This window comes from Oryctolagus cuniculus, chromosome 4 (assembly GCF_051225735.1).
Source record: "Oryctolagus cuniculus isolate XC-2025 breed Fujian yellow rabbit chromosome 4, ASM5122573v1, whole genome shotgun sequence".
Taxonomy (NCBI): Eukaryota; Metazoa; Chordata; class Mammalia; order Lagomorpha; family Leporidae; genus Oryctolagus; species Oryctolagus cuniculus.
In genome coordinates this window covers 75,099,065-75,115,060 of record NC_142870.1, presented here as the reverse complement: position 1 = coordinate 75,115,060, position 15,996 = coordinate 75,099,065, and the positions used below count along the sequence as shown (strand labels likewise).

The following is a 15,996-nucleotide window of genomic DNA, read 5'->3' as shown; positions in this document are numbered from 1 at the left end:
GCTTGTGAAGCCTACTCTTGCTTTTCAACTACTTTCTCCATCTTTAAAGCTAGGGTCTTTATGGCCGAAATTCCCTAACGTCCTAGATGTTTTTTAACGTTTCTTTATTTACTTTTTATCTATTTAAAATAAAGAGTGATATATAGAGAGAGAATCTGCCACCTACTGGTTTACTCCCTAAATGCCCACAACAGCGGGGGCTGGGCAAGGCTGAAGCCAGGAGCCAGGGGCTTCATTCAGGTCTCCTATGTGGATGAGAGGGGCCCAAGTATTTGCTGCTCTCCGAGGTGTGAATTAGCCGGAAGCTGGCTCAGCAGCCGTGGTGGCACTTCAGCCTAGGCAGTGTGACGTGGGGTGTGGGCAGCATCCTAAGTGGTGGCTTAGCTTGCTGCACATGTTTGCTCCAGGCCTAGAGAGTTTTGCCTCTAGGTAGTAGGAATTGTGATGACAAAAGTACCAGTGCTGTTCGTGTACAGAGTTTTGTGTGCCCCTCAGGTTGTAATCCTGCCCTCCAACGTGTAATGTCAGATGGGGCCCGGAGAGGTAACTGGATCACGAAGGCGGAGTGGATTACTTGCCTCAAAAGACGCTCCAGAGAATTCCGAAGGCTCCTTTCCTCCAAATGGGGATGCAACCCCAGGAGGGCCCTTTCCAGAAGCTGGCAACGCGGGTACCCTCGCCGTGGATTTCCATTCTCAGGGCCGTACGAAGCACTTTCCTGCTGTTTATCAGCCATCCGTGGCTATGGTACTTTGTTATAGCTGCTCTACCTGGAGAAGACAAGCATCATGTACCTGCCCTTGATAATTTCCACACAAGTGCATGCGCCCCACCTCAGTTTTACAGGGCTGGCAGTGATATTTAATCCCACTTTACAGATAAAGACACAGACACTAGGATCTGTTTTCTTGAATCTGTGTACTTTCCTTCTCTGGGTATAAGAACATAGACCTTTGTGCCTCGTACGCGGTTAAGCTGATCAGACCAGGAAAGAGGTAAGAGGCTGTCTTCCCTAGGCCAGGTTCTCAGGATTGTCCTCTGAGCCTGCCGTGTAGTCTTGCTTGGCTTCTGTGTTCCTGCTGTTGCTCTGTTGCTTTCCTACTATTTCCTGCAGACCCATTGCTTGCTGCCTCCTCTGTGTGCACCCATTTTTGACGCTTGCCTATCTTTCTCATCCTGTGAGGCTTTGTCTCCTTTATTGTGGTTTGCCGGTTGCTACAGCTGCTCACAGCTCAGCTGTGCTCAGCGGTGTCTCAGGCAAGTGCTAAGGCAGATTGGGAGGAGACGTGGAAATGGGGACTCTAGGCTCATTGGTTGCATGGCTCTGAGGGTTCATCATTGTTCTCTGTGCCCCAGTTCCCTGTTGTCAGAACAGGGTCTGGGCTTAATAACCACCAGGCCCCTCCCCAGTGCTGATACATTATGGCACAATGTGAGAGGCCTGTCTGCTCAACTTTTGGAACATGGACATGCTGATTTTGTGGCTTAGGACGGTCAGGACTAAGGGTAGGTAGGAGTTTTAAATTTTTTTTCTTGCACAAAAGAGAGAACTTGTATTTCTCCAAGGTATTGACAAACCCAAGGGATGCCACACACTTATCCATCCCACCACCTGCATTCCATGGAACACAACAGAAGTGAGAAACTCAAAATGCAGCGCAGTGTGCTGGTGCCTCAAGCAAGAGTTAGATGAAAAACATCCCAAGTACCCAATTCCGTAAGCTCAACTTGGTTAGGAGGAAGGAGAAGCTGGGAGACAGGGCCAACTCTTTGGGGAATTTTATTATCTTTTTTTTTGTAAAAGCTTTGAAGAGAAGAATTCCATTTTTCATCTTGAGGAGGGCAGAAAGACTGGCGAATAAACCCTGTGGGCATTATAGATGTGTAAATATGGAACAAAAATTCTATAGAAAATGCTAATAGTGTCTCCTTGAGGTTGCAATCTTGATTTGGGATTTTGGCATTCATTATCTGCTCTCTTATTCTTCTGAGCAAGGGTGAGCATGTCCTATTTTCTCAAGTTTTGTCTTTCTTTCCTTCTTTCTTTTTTATAAGTTTTTGTCCTTGAATTACAGTTTCAACAACTAGCAGAGGAGAATAAATGGGCATTGTTATCAGGAGGACTGGGGAAAATCCTGATCAAATTTATACATGGTATATCTATGTTTGTCCTATTATTAAGATGTTCTAATTACTATATTAGTCAGCTTTTTTTTTTTTACTATAATGAAGTGCCTGACATAACTAACTTATAAGGATGAAAGATTCATTTAGCTAAATAAATGCAGATCCACAGTCCAAGTTTCATGGGCTCCATCCTCTGGCGGTAGGATGCTTACTGGCACATTTTCAAGGGGCGGAGGTTATCACCTGGCAAGAGACAGGAGGCACGTGTGTCTCTATGGGTATGTGTTTTCTTATAGTGTCACCAGGATTTAATCCTGGGGACTCCACCACAATGACCCAGCCAAGCCAACCCCAACACTATAATTTGATTAGGTTTCCACTCTTCTAGCACCATTAACTTACGAGTTTGGGGACCAAACCCTTCAGTTTGGGGCCACAAATATTCAGTTGTAGCAATTACCAAGCTTTGGAGAAAACTGGAATCCTCAGACGTATGAGTCGCCTTTGATCTGTGTGGCTTCCTGGGTCCCAGGACACATCAATGTGTGGCCCAGGTTTGCTTATACTTCAGTGTGGGAATCCTGGCAACACGGCTTTCAAGCAGGTGTAAAGGGGTAGCACTCAGGTACTTCACAAGGGAGAGAGAAAATTTCTAAAGAGAAGCCTCTGAGTTTGCTAGTGGTAAGGACAAAACACCAGCTCTCCAAGAACATTTAAATAAATCAAGCCTAAGGCTTATTGGGCAAATTTATTTTCTTTTCGGTTGAAATACAATCAAGGAAAACACTGTTGAGACTATCAGTATAGATCAACTTATTGCTGTTTACTAGTGTGGCTCTGAGTACACGCTGACTACCTACGAGCTTTTTGACTTGTGCATAGAATGCTAGGTCTGCTTACTTTCATTTTCCATGTGATCGAGGGTTTTTCACACTTTCTTGCACATTAGAATCACCTGAGGAATTAAAAAAACAACTGTCTAGGGTGCACCTGATGCTGATTAAATCAGAATCTCTGGCAGTAGGAACCAACTATCAGCATTTTTTTTTAACTTTCATAGGTGATTCCAATGCGCAGCCAAGTCTGAGAACCAATGTTATAGACCAATGGTTCTCAGACTTGAGCATGTGTCAGTATCACCTGGAGAGCTTGTTAAAACTTGGTTTTTGGGTTTTACCTCCAAGGTTTGCTAAGTAGTTTTAAGAAAGAGCTCAAGAACTTTTATTTGTTACAAGTTACCAGGTGATGCTACTGGTCTGGGAATTATACTTAGAGAGGCACTGTTTGAGAGTTTCAGGTATGTTAACTCTACCAGGGTGGGTGGGGTGAAAATATCTAAGCTATAACGATGAATCTGGGCTAGACTGGTAAAACTAGGGAATGTAATGGGGCTTAGGAAGTATTTGTGCAATCATGTTTTTTTTCTGCTACAATTGGCCATATTTGATTTTTATTGACAGCATGCTTTGTTTCGGGTTGGATTTAGTTCAGGGCTTAAATTCCTATCACAGTCTATTTCCTATGGATTAAAGCTGTCTCGCAAATGCAAATGGAGGAATCTCCGTGGATTCGGGTTCCTTAGCCCAGGTGTCAGATGAGATGTCATGGTGCACTGTGACTTTTCTCCTCTCGCTCCAGTGCTGGCTTGTCCCAGTGGTTGAGGCAGATGCCCTCAGAGGCATGGGACATGTCCTTGCCCCAGGAAGACTACAGCTTTTTCTTCATTGAACTTCATAGTTCCAGCCTGGCCAGCTCTTGTTTCAGCTTAGTGCAGTTTTTTTTCTCCTATTACAAATATTATCTGCACAATTCTCTTAGCTTTACTAGCCCCATTAAAGTGTCATTAGGTTTCCCATTAGCAGCTACTGTTGATGGTTTCCTGTGGAGACCTCAGCGTGAGCCTCCTTGCTGTGAATTTGAGCTGGGGGAGAAGAGAATAGAAGGAAACGTGGAGACTCCACTACTACCTGCCTCCTGACTTCAACACACACACCAGGCTGGAACCAACGTCTTCTTTCTTCAGGCAAAGTTGGCAGCAGGTAAAACAAAATTTGTTTATTTGTTTCTCAAGCCCCAAATTCTTTTGCTTCTTTTTGTACTTTTTAAATATAAAAACAAAGGATATCTAACTCCATTTGAGTCACCTCCTGCCAGTTGCCAGTACTTGGTAGTTTGCAATTTGCTGTCTACCTAGATCTCTGATTAATTAAACTGCCTCAGGTGTGGAATACTAGATAACCCCAGAGACAATAGCACAGCTATATATATATTTATATTTTAGATTTGTGGAGAGGTTTACTTATTTCTCTTTCAATGCATAAATTACAATTCAGCTTTCTTTTTGTTAATGTTGTTCTGGCATACCACCATATGAAAAGTTCATCTCTCATCCTTTTCCAGATCCATGGTTTCGATGTTTCTTTTAAAAAAATACTTTATTAAAATACAGCATGCATACCAAGACATGCACACAAGTGTACACATCGGTGACTTTTGTCATCTGATCACACTTATCCAACTCCAAATTAAGGACAAAGCATTACTTGTATCCCAAGAATCCTCACTATTCCCACCTATCCATTTTTAAGGTATGAAATAAAAGCATATTGTCATTTACATGATATGATTCAGTGAAACAGTGTTTATAACTGTATACCAAATTTCTGAAATCCACACACAATTTTTATCTTCTCTATATTAACTACCACAAATAACAGAAAGCGCGTGATATTCTTCTTGTTGGGTCTGGCTTATTTTAGATGGCATAATGATCTCTACTTGCATCCGTTTTGTTGAAATGTCAGGATTTCATTCTTTTTTATGGCTAAGTAATATGCAGTTGTGTATATATACCACATTTTCTTTTAGGTACCGCACACTACTGATTGTACTGGAGCGCCTGATACCACATTTTTTTCATCCAGTCGTCAGCTGATGAATATCTAGTGGATTCCATATCCTAGCTGTTGTGAACTAAACTGCTATAAACACAGGTATGCAGGTAGCTCTTTCTTATGCTGCTTTAGTTCCCTTGGGTATATTCCTAGCAGTGGGATATTGTGGTCATATGGTAGACCTATTTTTAGTTTTCTGTCTTCCATAATGGGTACATTCGTTTGCATTCCCACTGACAGTATATTCAGGTACTTTTATCTCTGTATCCTCGCCAACATTTGTTACTTTCTGATTTTTGGATACTAGTCTTCAAACTGGGTTGAGGTGATACCACATTGTGATTTTTATTTGCATTTCACTGATCACTAGTGATTCTGAGTGTTTATGTTTTTTTATGAGGCAGTTTAATTAATCAGAGATCTAGGTAGACAACAAACTGCGAACTACCAAGTACTGGCTATTTGTATTTCATCCTTTGAAAAATGCCTATTCATATCCTTTTTAATAAATATTTATTTATTTATTAGAATTATAGAGAGAGGGCAAGAGACAGAGGGAGAGAGAGAGACTTTCCATCTACTGGTTCACAACCCAAATGGTCACACAGCAAGGGCCGGGCCGGGCCAAAGCCAGCGGCTTCTTCCAGGTCACTCCCATGGGCCCTGGAGCCCAAGAACTTGGGCTATCTTCCTCTGCCTTTCAAGACACCGTAGCAGAAGCTGAATCAGAAGTGGAGCAGGCGGGACTTGAACCGTGCCCATGTGGGATGCCAGGGTTGCACATGGTGGCTTTACAAGCTACACCACAGAGCTGACCCCAATGCATATCCTTTTACTCAATTTTCCTTTCTTACAAAAAAATAAAACAAAAACACACAGAAATAAACCAACCAGGACCTGCATTATGGCATAGTAGGTCTGTATCACATAAGGGTGCCAGATCCTTTCTCAACTGCTCCTTTTCTGATCCAGCTCTCTACTTATGGCCTGGAAGGGCAGTGGAGGATGGCCCAAGTGCTTGGGCCTCTGCACCTGTGTGGGAGACCCGGAAGAAGCTCCTGGCTCCTGGCTTCGGATCAACTCCTGCTATTGTGGCCATCTGGGGAGTGAACCAGCAGATGCTTCTCAAATAAATAAATCTTTTTTTTTTTTTGATAAAATACAACACCCTTTCATGATGAAAACTCTAAGCAAACTGGGAATGGAAGGAACATCCCTCAATACAATCAAAGCAATTTATGAAAAACCCACGGCCAACATCATATTGAATGGGGAAAAGTTGGAAGCATTTCCACTGAGATCTGGTACCAGACAGGGATGCCCACTCTTACCACTGCTATTCAATATAACTCTGGAAGTTCTAGCCAGTGCTACTAGGCAAGAAAAATAAATTAAAGGGATACAAATGGGGAAGGAAGAACTCAAACTATCCCTCTTTGCAGATGATATGATTCTTTACTTAGGGGACCCAAAGAACTCTACTAAGGGACTATTGGAACTCATAGAAGACTTTGGCAAAGTAGCAGGATATAAAATCAATGCACACAAATCAACAGCCTTTGTATGCACAGGCAATGCCACAGCTGAGAAAGAACTTTTAAGATCAATCCCATTCACAATAGCTACAAAAACAAATACCTGAGAATAAACTTAACCAAGGACATTAAAGATCTCTACAATGAAAATTACGAAACCTTAAAGAAAGAAATAGAAGAGGATACCAAAAAATGGAAAAATTTTCCATGCTCATGGATTGGAAGAATCAATATCATCAAAATGTCCATTCTCCCAAAAGCAATTTACAGATTCACTGCGATAACAATCAAGATACCGAAGACCTTCTTCTCAGATCTGGAAAAAATGATGCTGAAATTCATATGGAGACACAGGAGACCTCGAATAGCTAAAGCAATCTTGTACAACAAAAACAAAGCCGGAGGCATCACAATACCAGATTTCAGGACATACTACAGGGCAATTGTTATCAAAACAGCATGGTACTGGTACAAAAACAGATGGATAAACCAATGGAACAGAATTGAAACACCAGAAATCAATCCAAACATCTACAGCCAACTCATATTTGATCAAGGATCCAAAACCAATCCCTGGAGTAAGGACAGTCTATTCAATAAATGGTGTTGGGAAAACTGGATTTCCACGTGCAGAATCATGAAGCAAGACCCCTACCTTTCACCTTACACAAAAATCCACTCAACATGGATTAAAGACTTAAATCTATGACCCAACACCATCAATTATTAGAAAGCATTGGAAAAACCCTGCAAGATATAGGTATCGGCAAAGACTTCTTGGAAAACACCCCAGAAGCATAGGCAGTCAAAGCCAAAATTAACATTTGGGATTGCAACAAATTGAGAAGTTTCTGTACTGCAAAAGATACAGTCAGGAAAGTGAAGAGGCAACCGATAGAATGGGAAAAAATATTTGCAAACTATGCAACAGATAAAGGGTTGATAACCAGAATCTACAAAGAGATCAAGAAACTCCACAACATCAAAACAAACAACCCATTTAAGAGATGGGCCAGGGACGTCAATAGACATTTTTCAAAAGAGGAAATCCAAATGGCCAACAGACACATCAAACAATGTTCAAGATCACAAGCAATTAGGGGAATGCAAGTCAAAACCACAATGAGGTTTCACCTCACCCGGGTTAGAATGGCTCACATCCAGAAATCTACCAACAATAGATGCTGGCGAGGATGTGGGGAAAAAGGGACACTAACCCACTGTTGGTGGGAATGCAAACTGGTTAAGCCACTATGGAAGTCAGTCTGGAGATTCCTCAGAAACCTGAATATAACCCTACCATTCAACCCAGCCATCCCTCTCCTTGGAATTTACCCAAAGGAAATGAAATTGGCAAACAAACGAGCTGTCTGCACCTTAATGTTTATTGCAGCTCAATTCACAATAGCTAAGACCTGGAACCAACCCAAATGCCCATCAACAGTAGACTGGATAAAGAAATTATGGGACATGTACTCTATAGAATACTATGCAGCAGTCAAAAACAATGAAACCCAGTCATTTGCAACAAGATGGAGGAATTTGGAAAACATCGTGCTGAGTGAATTAAGCCAGTCCCAAAGGGACAAATCATGTTCTCCCTGATCGGGGACAACTAACTGAGCACCAAAGGGGAAACTTGTTGAAGTGAAATTGACACTATGAGAAACAGTGACTTGATCAGCTCTTGCCCTGACGGTTGATGTATAATGTAACACTTTATCCATTTTAGTATTTTTTTTTAGTTCTAGTACTATGGGTTGAACTCTGTAATTAACACACAATTATTCTTAGGTGTTTAAATTTTAACTGAAGAGTGATCCTGTTAGGAATTTGGAAAGCATTATGCTGAGTGAAATAAGGCAATCCCAAAGGGACAAATACCATATGTTCTCCCTGATCAGAGACAACTAACTGAGCACCAAAAATGAAACCTGTTAAAGTGAAATGAACACTATGAGAAACAGTGACTTGATCAGCCCTTGCCCTGACTGTTGATGAACAAATTAATACGTTATCTCTCTTAGTATTTTTGTTTGTTATACCTAATACTTTTGGTTGAATACTGTAATCAATACACAGTTATTCTCAAGTTTTGAAACTTAACTGAAAAGTGATCGCTGTTAAATATAAGAGTGGGAATAAGAGAGGGAAGAGATGTGCAGTTTGGGACATGCTCAAGCTGACTTACCTCAAACGGTAGAGTTAGAAACATACCAGGGGATTCCAATTCAATCCCATCAAGGTGGCATGTACCAATGCCATCTCACTAGTCCCGGTGATCAATTTCTGTTCACAATTGTTCATAATGATATGACTAAGAGCCAAAGGGAGCACATAAACAAGACTAGTGTCTGCAATTACTAGCTGATAGAATAAAAAAGGGAGAGAACAATCCAACATGGGAAGTAAGATACACAGCAGACCCATAGAATGGCAGATGTCCTAAACAGCATGCTGGCCTCAGAATCAGCCCTTAAGGCACTTGGATCTGGCTGAAAAGCCCATGAGAGTATTACTGGCATGGAAAGCCAAAACACTCTGGCAAAACAAAACAAAACAAAACAAAAACAAACAAACAAAAACCTAAATGAAAGATCTCCGTGAGTGAGATCCCAGTGAAAAGAACAAAGAAGGAGGTACCTTTCTCTGAAGGGAGGAGAGAACTTCCACTTTGACTACGACCTTGTCTAAATATGATCAGAGTTGGTGAACTCAGAAGGCTTCCATAGCCTTGGCAACTCATGACAAGAGCCTAGGGTGATTACTGATGCCATAAACAAGAGTGTCAATTTGTTAAGTCAACAACAGGAGTCACTGTGCACTTACTCCTCATGTAGGATCTCTGTCCTTAATGTGCTGTACATTGTGATTTAATGCTATAACTAGTACTCAAACAGTATTTTTCACTTTGTGTTTCTGTGTGGGTGCAAACTGTTGAAATCTTTACTTAATATATGCTAAACTGATCTTCTGTATATAAAGAGAATTGAAAATGAATTTTGATGTGAATGGAAAGGGAGAGGGAGTGGGAAATGGGAGGGTTGTGGGTAGGAGGGAAGTTATGGGGGGGGGAACGCCATTGTAATCCATAAGCTGTACTTTGGAAATTTATATTCATTAAATAAAAGTCAAAAAAAAAAAGAAAACCTACTATTTTCTTGGTAAATTTCGTACCACGTATATTTATTAAACACTCTATTCATGAAGAGTGCTTATAATCAGTGAAATTTGGGAAACACAAAACCTAGACACAGAGTAAAACCTTTCTTCTTAAGTGCTTACAGTGATTAACCACAGTCCTTTCGAAAACTCTCACTCTAAAGAGCTAACGCTGCCATTCTAGGAAGTCTGACATCAGAAGTCCCGCTAAATTCACGCGCTTCCCCTGGTGGCCGGGGTCCTCCGGGTGTTCTTTGCAAAGATAATTACTGGGTTTAACCCGTCCCCAATTAACAACCCACGTCATTTTCCAGGAGTGTTTAACTTCCTTTCCAGATGTCTACCTTTCCTTCCTTGTACTTTGAAGGAAAAGAGAGAGAGAGAAAAAAAAAATAAAAGATCCTAATTACACAACCAGCTCCATTTGTGTGCTCCACTTCTCCACGATTGTGCTTTTCTGATTAGGAGAAAATTTTCTTTCTCTGACTGCTGCTTAGATTTAGTTCTCTGCCCTTTCCTGCCGAAGAAGAGAGTCCTAATTTACACTGAATACATACGTAGAGTCATTACCACTAAATGTTACGACTTCTTGTTCCGAGCCTCCAGGAGCTCCTGCGCCTGGCTTTTGGTACAGCCTGGCATCTTTGCAGGGGCTTTGTTGACGTTTGAGCTTGCTGCCAAGGCTGTCACACAGCGTGATTGATTATTCCATGTGGAATGGGAACAATTTTCCCCCAGGGAGGGCAGGTAGTTGTCTGACTTTCTGGGCCAGGTCCATCACAGCGAATGTCGGAGAGCTTGACAGGGATGCACTCACTGGAAGAAGCATGGCATGGCCATCTTCCCAGTGTGCTTTGCACTGGTGAGCTCTTCACCTTTTCAGGAAAATTGTGCATGAAACCAACAGAAGGTTTAAAAACTGACCCCAGTTTACAAAGCTGCCTGGAACAGCAGTGTTTACTCTTTCCTTGTAAACAACGGGACACTGTGTTATGGCGCTTTGTTTCCAAGTTATGGCTGAAGTTTCCATGGCTCAGGAGTCAGCTGCACTGGCAACCAACTTATCCATGCAAATTGTGTTTGCTATCATAATTATGTGATTTTATTAAATAGTACATAAATAGATGGAATAATGACGCAGGAACAAAGTGTTTCTATGATAGCTCAACGTCTTTGGAAAGATGTGATTAAAAACAAGTGCTAAGAATTATCATCAAATTAGATATGGGCAAACATCTACCAAAAATTAGAAGACTATAAAAGTCTGAGAGAATTCTGCATTTAGTCTGCTTTGTCTCATCAGAAGGAATTAGACTGCATTATGTAAGTGGTTTATGCAAGAAAACAATGGAGAAAGCTCTCATCAGGCTCTGGTAGTAGATGTCCTAAGTCCACATTAATACATTAGTGAAGAAGTCCGCATTTGGAGGTTTAAGTTTGCATAAAATGCTTAAGAAGTTTAAGTGCCTTTTCAGATGCACCACTGTGGATCCCTGTTATATTCATGTGATCTGAGTGTTCCTTCTCCTTGAGAATTTCAGGCACTTGCCACACCCAGCCCAGGGGATTTTGAGAAATCAAGGTTTATACATACCCTCATGCTCTCCCCTAGATGCATCTTCTGGTCCCCTCTGTTTCAGTTTTTCAATTATCACTTGTTCTGTGTGTGTTCTCTTTGTTCCATACCACTTAGCCCTGGGTGTGAATTCAGGTTTCTTTTAATTTTTGTCTGTTAAAAACATGTTACTTTCATGAAGCATTTAAATGTGTAGTGGACTTGACTAAAGTGAGAGAAAGGGAGGTTTTACACTAAGAACAACAACATAAGATCAAATTGGCAATCATACACCCTTGTTCTTTTTTCTCTTTTTAAAATTTATTTATTGATTTGAAAGGCAGAGTTACAGAGAGGCAGAGGCAGAGAGAGAAGTCTTCCATTCACTGGTTCACTCTTCAGATGGCTGCAATGGCTGGAGATGGGCAGATCTGAAGCCAGAAGCCAGGAGCCAGGAGCTTCTTCTGGGTTTCCCACATGGGTGTAGGGGTCCAAGCACTTGGGCCATCTTCTACTGCTTTCCCAGACCATAGCAGAGAGCTGGATCAGAAGTGGAGCAGTCGGTTCTCAAATTGGTACCCATATGGGATGATGGCACTGCAGGTAGTGGCTTGATCCGTTATGCCACAGTGCAGGCCCCTACACTTTTTTTTTTTTTTTTTTTTTTTGACAGGCAGAGTGGATAGTGAGAGAGAGAGACAGAAAGGTCTTCCTTTTGCCGTTGGTTCACCCTCCAATGGCTGCCACGGCTGGCGCGCTGTGGCTGGTGCACTGCGGCTGGTGCACTGCGCTGATCCGAAGCCAGGAGCCAGGTGCTTATCCTGGTCCCCCATGGGGTGCAGGGCCCAAGCACTTGGGCCATCCTCCACTGCCTTCCCAGGCCACAGCAGAGAGCTGGCCTGGAAGAGGGGCAACCGGGACAGAATCTGCGCCCCGACCAGGACTAGAACCCTGTGTGCTGGGCGCCGCTAGGTGGAGGATTAGCCTATTGAGCAGCGGCGCCGGCCTACACTTGTTCTTAAAAGTCATTTGGCCACCAGCGCTGTGGCTTACTTGGCTAATCCTCCGCCTGTGGTGCTGGCACCCCAGGTTCTAGTCCCGGTCGGGGCGCCGGTTTCTGTCCCGGTTGCCCCTCTTCCAGTGCAGCTCTCTGCTGTGGCCCGAGAGTGCAGTGGAGGATGGCCCAGGTCCTTGGGCCCTGCACCCTCATGGGAGACCAGGAGAAGCACCTGGCTCCTGGCTTCAGATCAGCGCAGTGCACCTGCCGCAATGCGCTGGCCATAGTGGCCACTTAGTGGGTGAACCAACGGCAAAGGAAGACCTTTCTCTCTGTCTCTCTCTCTCACTGTCCACTCTGCCTGTCAAAAAAAAAAAAAAAGTCATTTGGCCACTTTGCTATCAAGGGAAGGGGATTTGACCATGAACCCCACATCATACTCCTGCCAAGCAACATCTATTTAGTTTCTTCTAGTTCCACTAGAAGCGGGGTATGATGCTTCAAAACATTTGCAGAAAAATAACATTTTAAGTTTATTGTAGTGCAACAATTTGTGAAATCCATGCATAGTTTTTTTTTTCATGATAAACATTGTTAGCAGACTTTTTGAAGACCACTCATAGGTATAGTTTTCAAATTTAATTTTTCAAAATAAATTTCCTCTAAATCTGTTTCCACAGATTGTTTGATGTGCCCTAGTGTAGGTGTGTGCATGTGTGTATAATTGTGCATATGCATCATATGATGTCAATATGATGATGACATCCCCCCAAAACTGGAACACCTTTGAAAATAAAAGTAGGCAACATTATTAATTTTTTGGGATAAAAGGCAAAAAGTTTGATTGTTCTGGGTAAGCCAGAATCTAATGATCAAGATACACCCCTAACCATGGACAATTTTCTCCTTAAAAATTCTGGTGTTAGCTGATACAACTTTTTCACCTCATTACATATACTTTCAAATTTGATTAAACCCTAATAGCCAATTCTTTGCCTCATTACGGGAATATGATATTAACTGAAACAAATATACCCTTGACCAGCTTCATCATCAACTGTTCTGTGTAGCTCACCGTCTCCCAGCTTGGTTTTCCCATCTGTGAAATGGAGACTAGCACTGTCTGCTTAGGGACTCCAATAATAGTAACAATAAAATGGACAGCAATGCACTTTGGGGAGATTAAACTGCAAAAGATAAGGTTTACTGTAATCACGGTGTGCATGTGCGTGTACGTGTGTGTGTTGAAGGGGAGAGCAGCTGTGAGTGCTACCGTGACACAGTTACCACAGCACTTGGATGCTCTTCTGGATTCGATTCTCTGCATGTCTTACTTTGTGCTCTTTTATTCTCGCTCCCTGACACTAGACCTGGTCCTCTGAAATAACTCAACCAGCAATCCTGGATCCTGACCTTCAGCCTCTCATTACTTGGGTCCTGGGCCTCTACTCAGCAAATTCAGCCAATCACCCGGAATTGTATGTAGTTGAGTCTGGTTATTGTGATGCTGATAAATGAGAACTAAATTGAAGCCATCAGTCTCATTTTCCTCCTTCACCTTATTTCCAGATGTGGAAGTTAATGGGCTTGGATTGGCTGCTAACACCGAATCTCATCAAAGACCATTTTCCCTACGGGCATTAACTGCAATTTATTGATTGGGTGGAGGCCTGAGGCATTTTGGGTGTGGAATTGTATTATGGCCTACAAAAGAGACGGGGGCTGAAACGCAGGCCTGCTATGACCAGGTTTGTCAAATGGAACAGGGACACTGTGACTTTAGAATCAGAAGCAAGGTAGGCTGAGAGGATGGGCAGTTAGAAAATGTCTCACCTTATTACAAGGAGGTAACAGCTCTTTCCTCTGAGAGTAGGAAGAGGTTTGCTGAATTCTCTGCATCCATGGGGGCACATGGCTACTTAGTTCTCCTTGGTGTCCTGCAGTCTGTCGTGGCTGCCTGATTTGGCTACACCTGCTGGCTCTCTATCCTCATCCTGAGTTGAATCCATTTTACTCAGGGGTTTTACATCCAACACTCTAATCAATCTACTCTTACAAGGACTACCAATGCCCTTCCCACTGCTGTAGACAGAGAGCAGTGCTCATCTCCCATTCTAATTGCTCCATTCCAGCCTTTAACATTGTGAGTTATGTTTTTCTATTTGAAAGAATTTCTTCACTTGGATTCCAAGACGTCCCGCTCTTCTGGCTTCCTCATACCTCAGTGGCTGCTTCGTCTCAGTCCCTTTGGCCGATGGGCCCTGGTCTTCCTGACTTCTAAATGCTGAGTTTAGTTACTAAGATATACCGAAGTTTACTCCCCAGATACTTTCCCAATTCCGTCTACACTCATGTCGTTCCAGTGTCATGGATTTAAATATGGTTTATCTGTTGAAGACTCCCAAATTTCTTCTCAGACCCAAAACTCACCCATAGATTTAGGATGATCATATCATGTGCTTACTCAACTCTCTGCTTGAATCTGTAATAGATGTATCAAAAAACTCACATGTCCCATGGTAACCTTCATTTCTTTCCCAAACTTATTTCTCCTACACTTTCCTTATCGGGAAAGTGCTTTCTAGTTGCTTGGGTCCAGACCCTTGGAGTCATCCTTAAATTACGATCGTTTGATCTTACTTTGATGTTCAGTGCATCAGCAGTGCATCTTTACAATATCTGTAAAGAACCTGACTGTGTCTTATCACTTGTTCTGCTGTCCCTAGTCCCAGCCACCATCCTCTCACCTGGTGATGGCAGTATCCAGTTTGGCGGCCAGAGTGATCCTTTATAAATTACATCAGATTATGTTACTCCTCGGCTTCAAACCTTGAATGGATCCACTCTGTGTTCACAGTAACAGCCAGAGTCCTTCCAAAGGCCTACCAAGCTCTTTGCATCCGTTTCTGAGCTTACGTCCTAATAGTCTCTGCTCTCTTAGTGCTGTGGTGACCACCTGGATTCCAGGACACTCCTGCCTGGGGGAATGTGTCATTTGCGGTTCCTCTGCCCGGAACTTCTTCAAGTAAGTACAAGGCTGGTCACCTCCTCAGGGGATTGATCAAATGTGGCCTTCTCAGTGAGGCCTTCCCTGATCATCCTATTTAACCTTTTTTTTTTGACAGGCAGAGTTAGACAGTGAGAGACAGACAGAAAGGTCTTCTGTTGGTTCACCCCCAAAATGGCCGCCACGGTTGGCGCGCTGCACCGATCTGAAGCCAGGAGCCAGGTGCCTCCTCCTGGTCTCCCATGCGGGTACAGGGCCCAAGCACTTGGGCCATCCTCCACTGCCTTCCCAGGCCACAGCAGAGAGCTGGACTGGAAGAGGAGCAACTGGGACAGAACCGGCACTCCAACCGGGGCTAGAACCCAGAGTGCCAGCGCCGCAGGCAGAGGACTAGCCTAGTGAGCCACAGCGCCAGCCATCCTATTTAACTGTTAAAACCTACCCACACCAGAGCCTCTTTTTCTTACCATGTTACAGAATTTATTATAAATGAAACAATTTAAAATATTCTAACAAATGTGATGATTTGGCTATGATCCTTTTCAAAAAAATATCTATTGGGTTTTTATTCTTTTTAAAAAATGTTTATTTATGCACTTTTATTTATCTGAAAGGGAGAAGGGGATTGAGAGAGAGAGATAGAAAGAGAGAGAGAGACATACTAGGCTGAATCTGGGAGCCAGGAATTCCATCTGGGTCTTCCGTGTGAGTGGCAGGCA

General features: G+C 42.7%; 1 long non-coding RNA gene across 6 annotated transcripts in view; it reads left to right on the top strand.

The window, feature by feature from the left end:
- The window catches only part of LOC127482941 (uncharacterized), a 78,219-nt gene extending 62,471 nt beyond the window's left edge, over positions 1-15,748 (top strand). For 3 of the 6 annotated variants that reach the window (XR_016233118.1, XR_016233114.1, XR_016233113.1), the window contains 6 exons: positions 3,987-4,166; positions 4,996-5,120; positions 13,639-13,748; positions 13,840-14,018; positions 15,212-15,295; positions 15,396-15,748. This is a non-coding gene — a long non-coding RNA (uncharacterized LOC127482941). Of the gene's footprint in view, positions 1-3,974; positions 4,167-4,995; positions 5,121-5,993; positions 6,125-13,638; positions 13,749-13,839; positions 14,019-15,211; positions 15,296-15,395 lie in introns of those variants that run through there. The other 3 variants (XR_016233117.1, XR_016233115.1, XR_016233112.1) reach the window with 3 other exon arrangements.
- Positions 15,749-15,996: the final 248 nt, after the last annotated feature.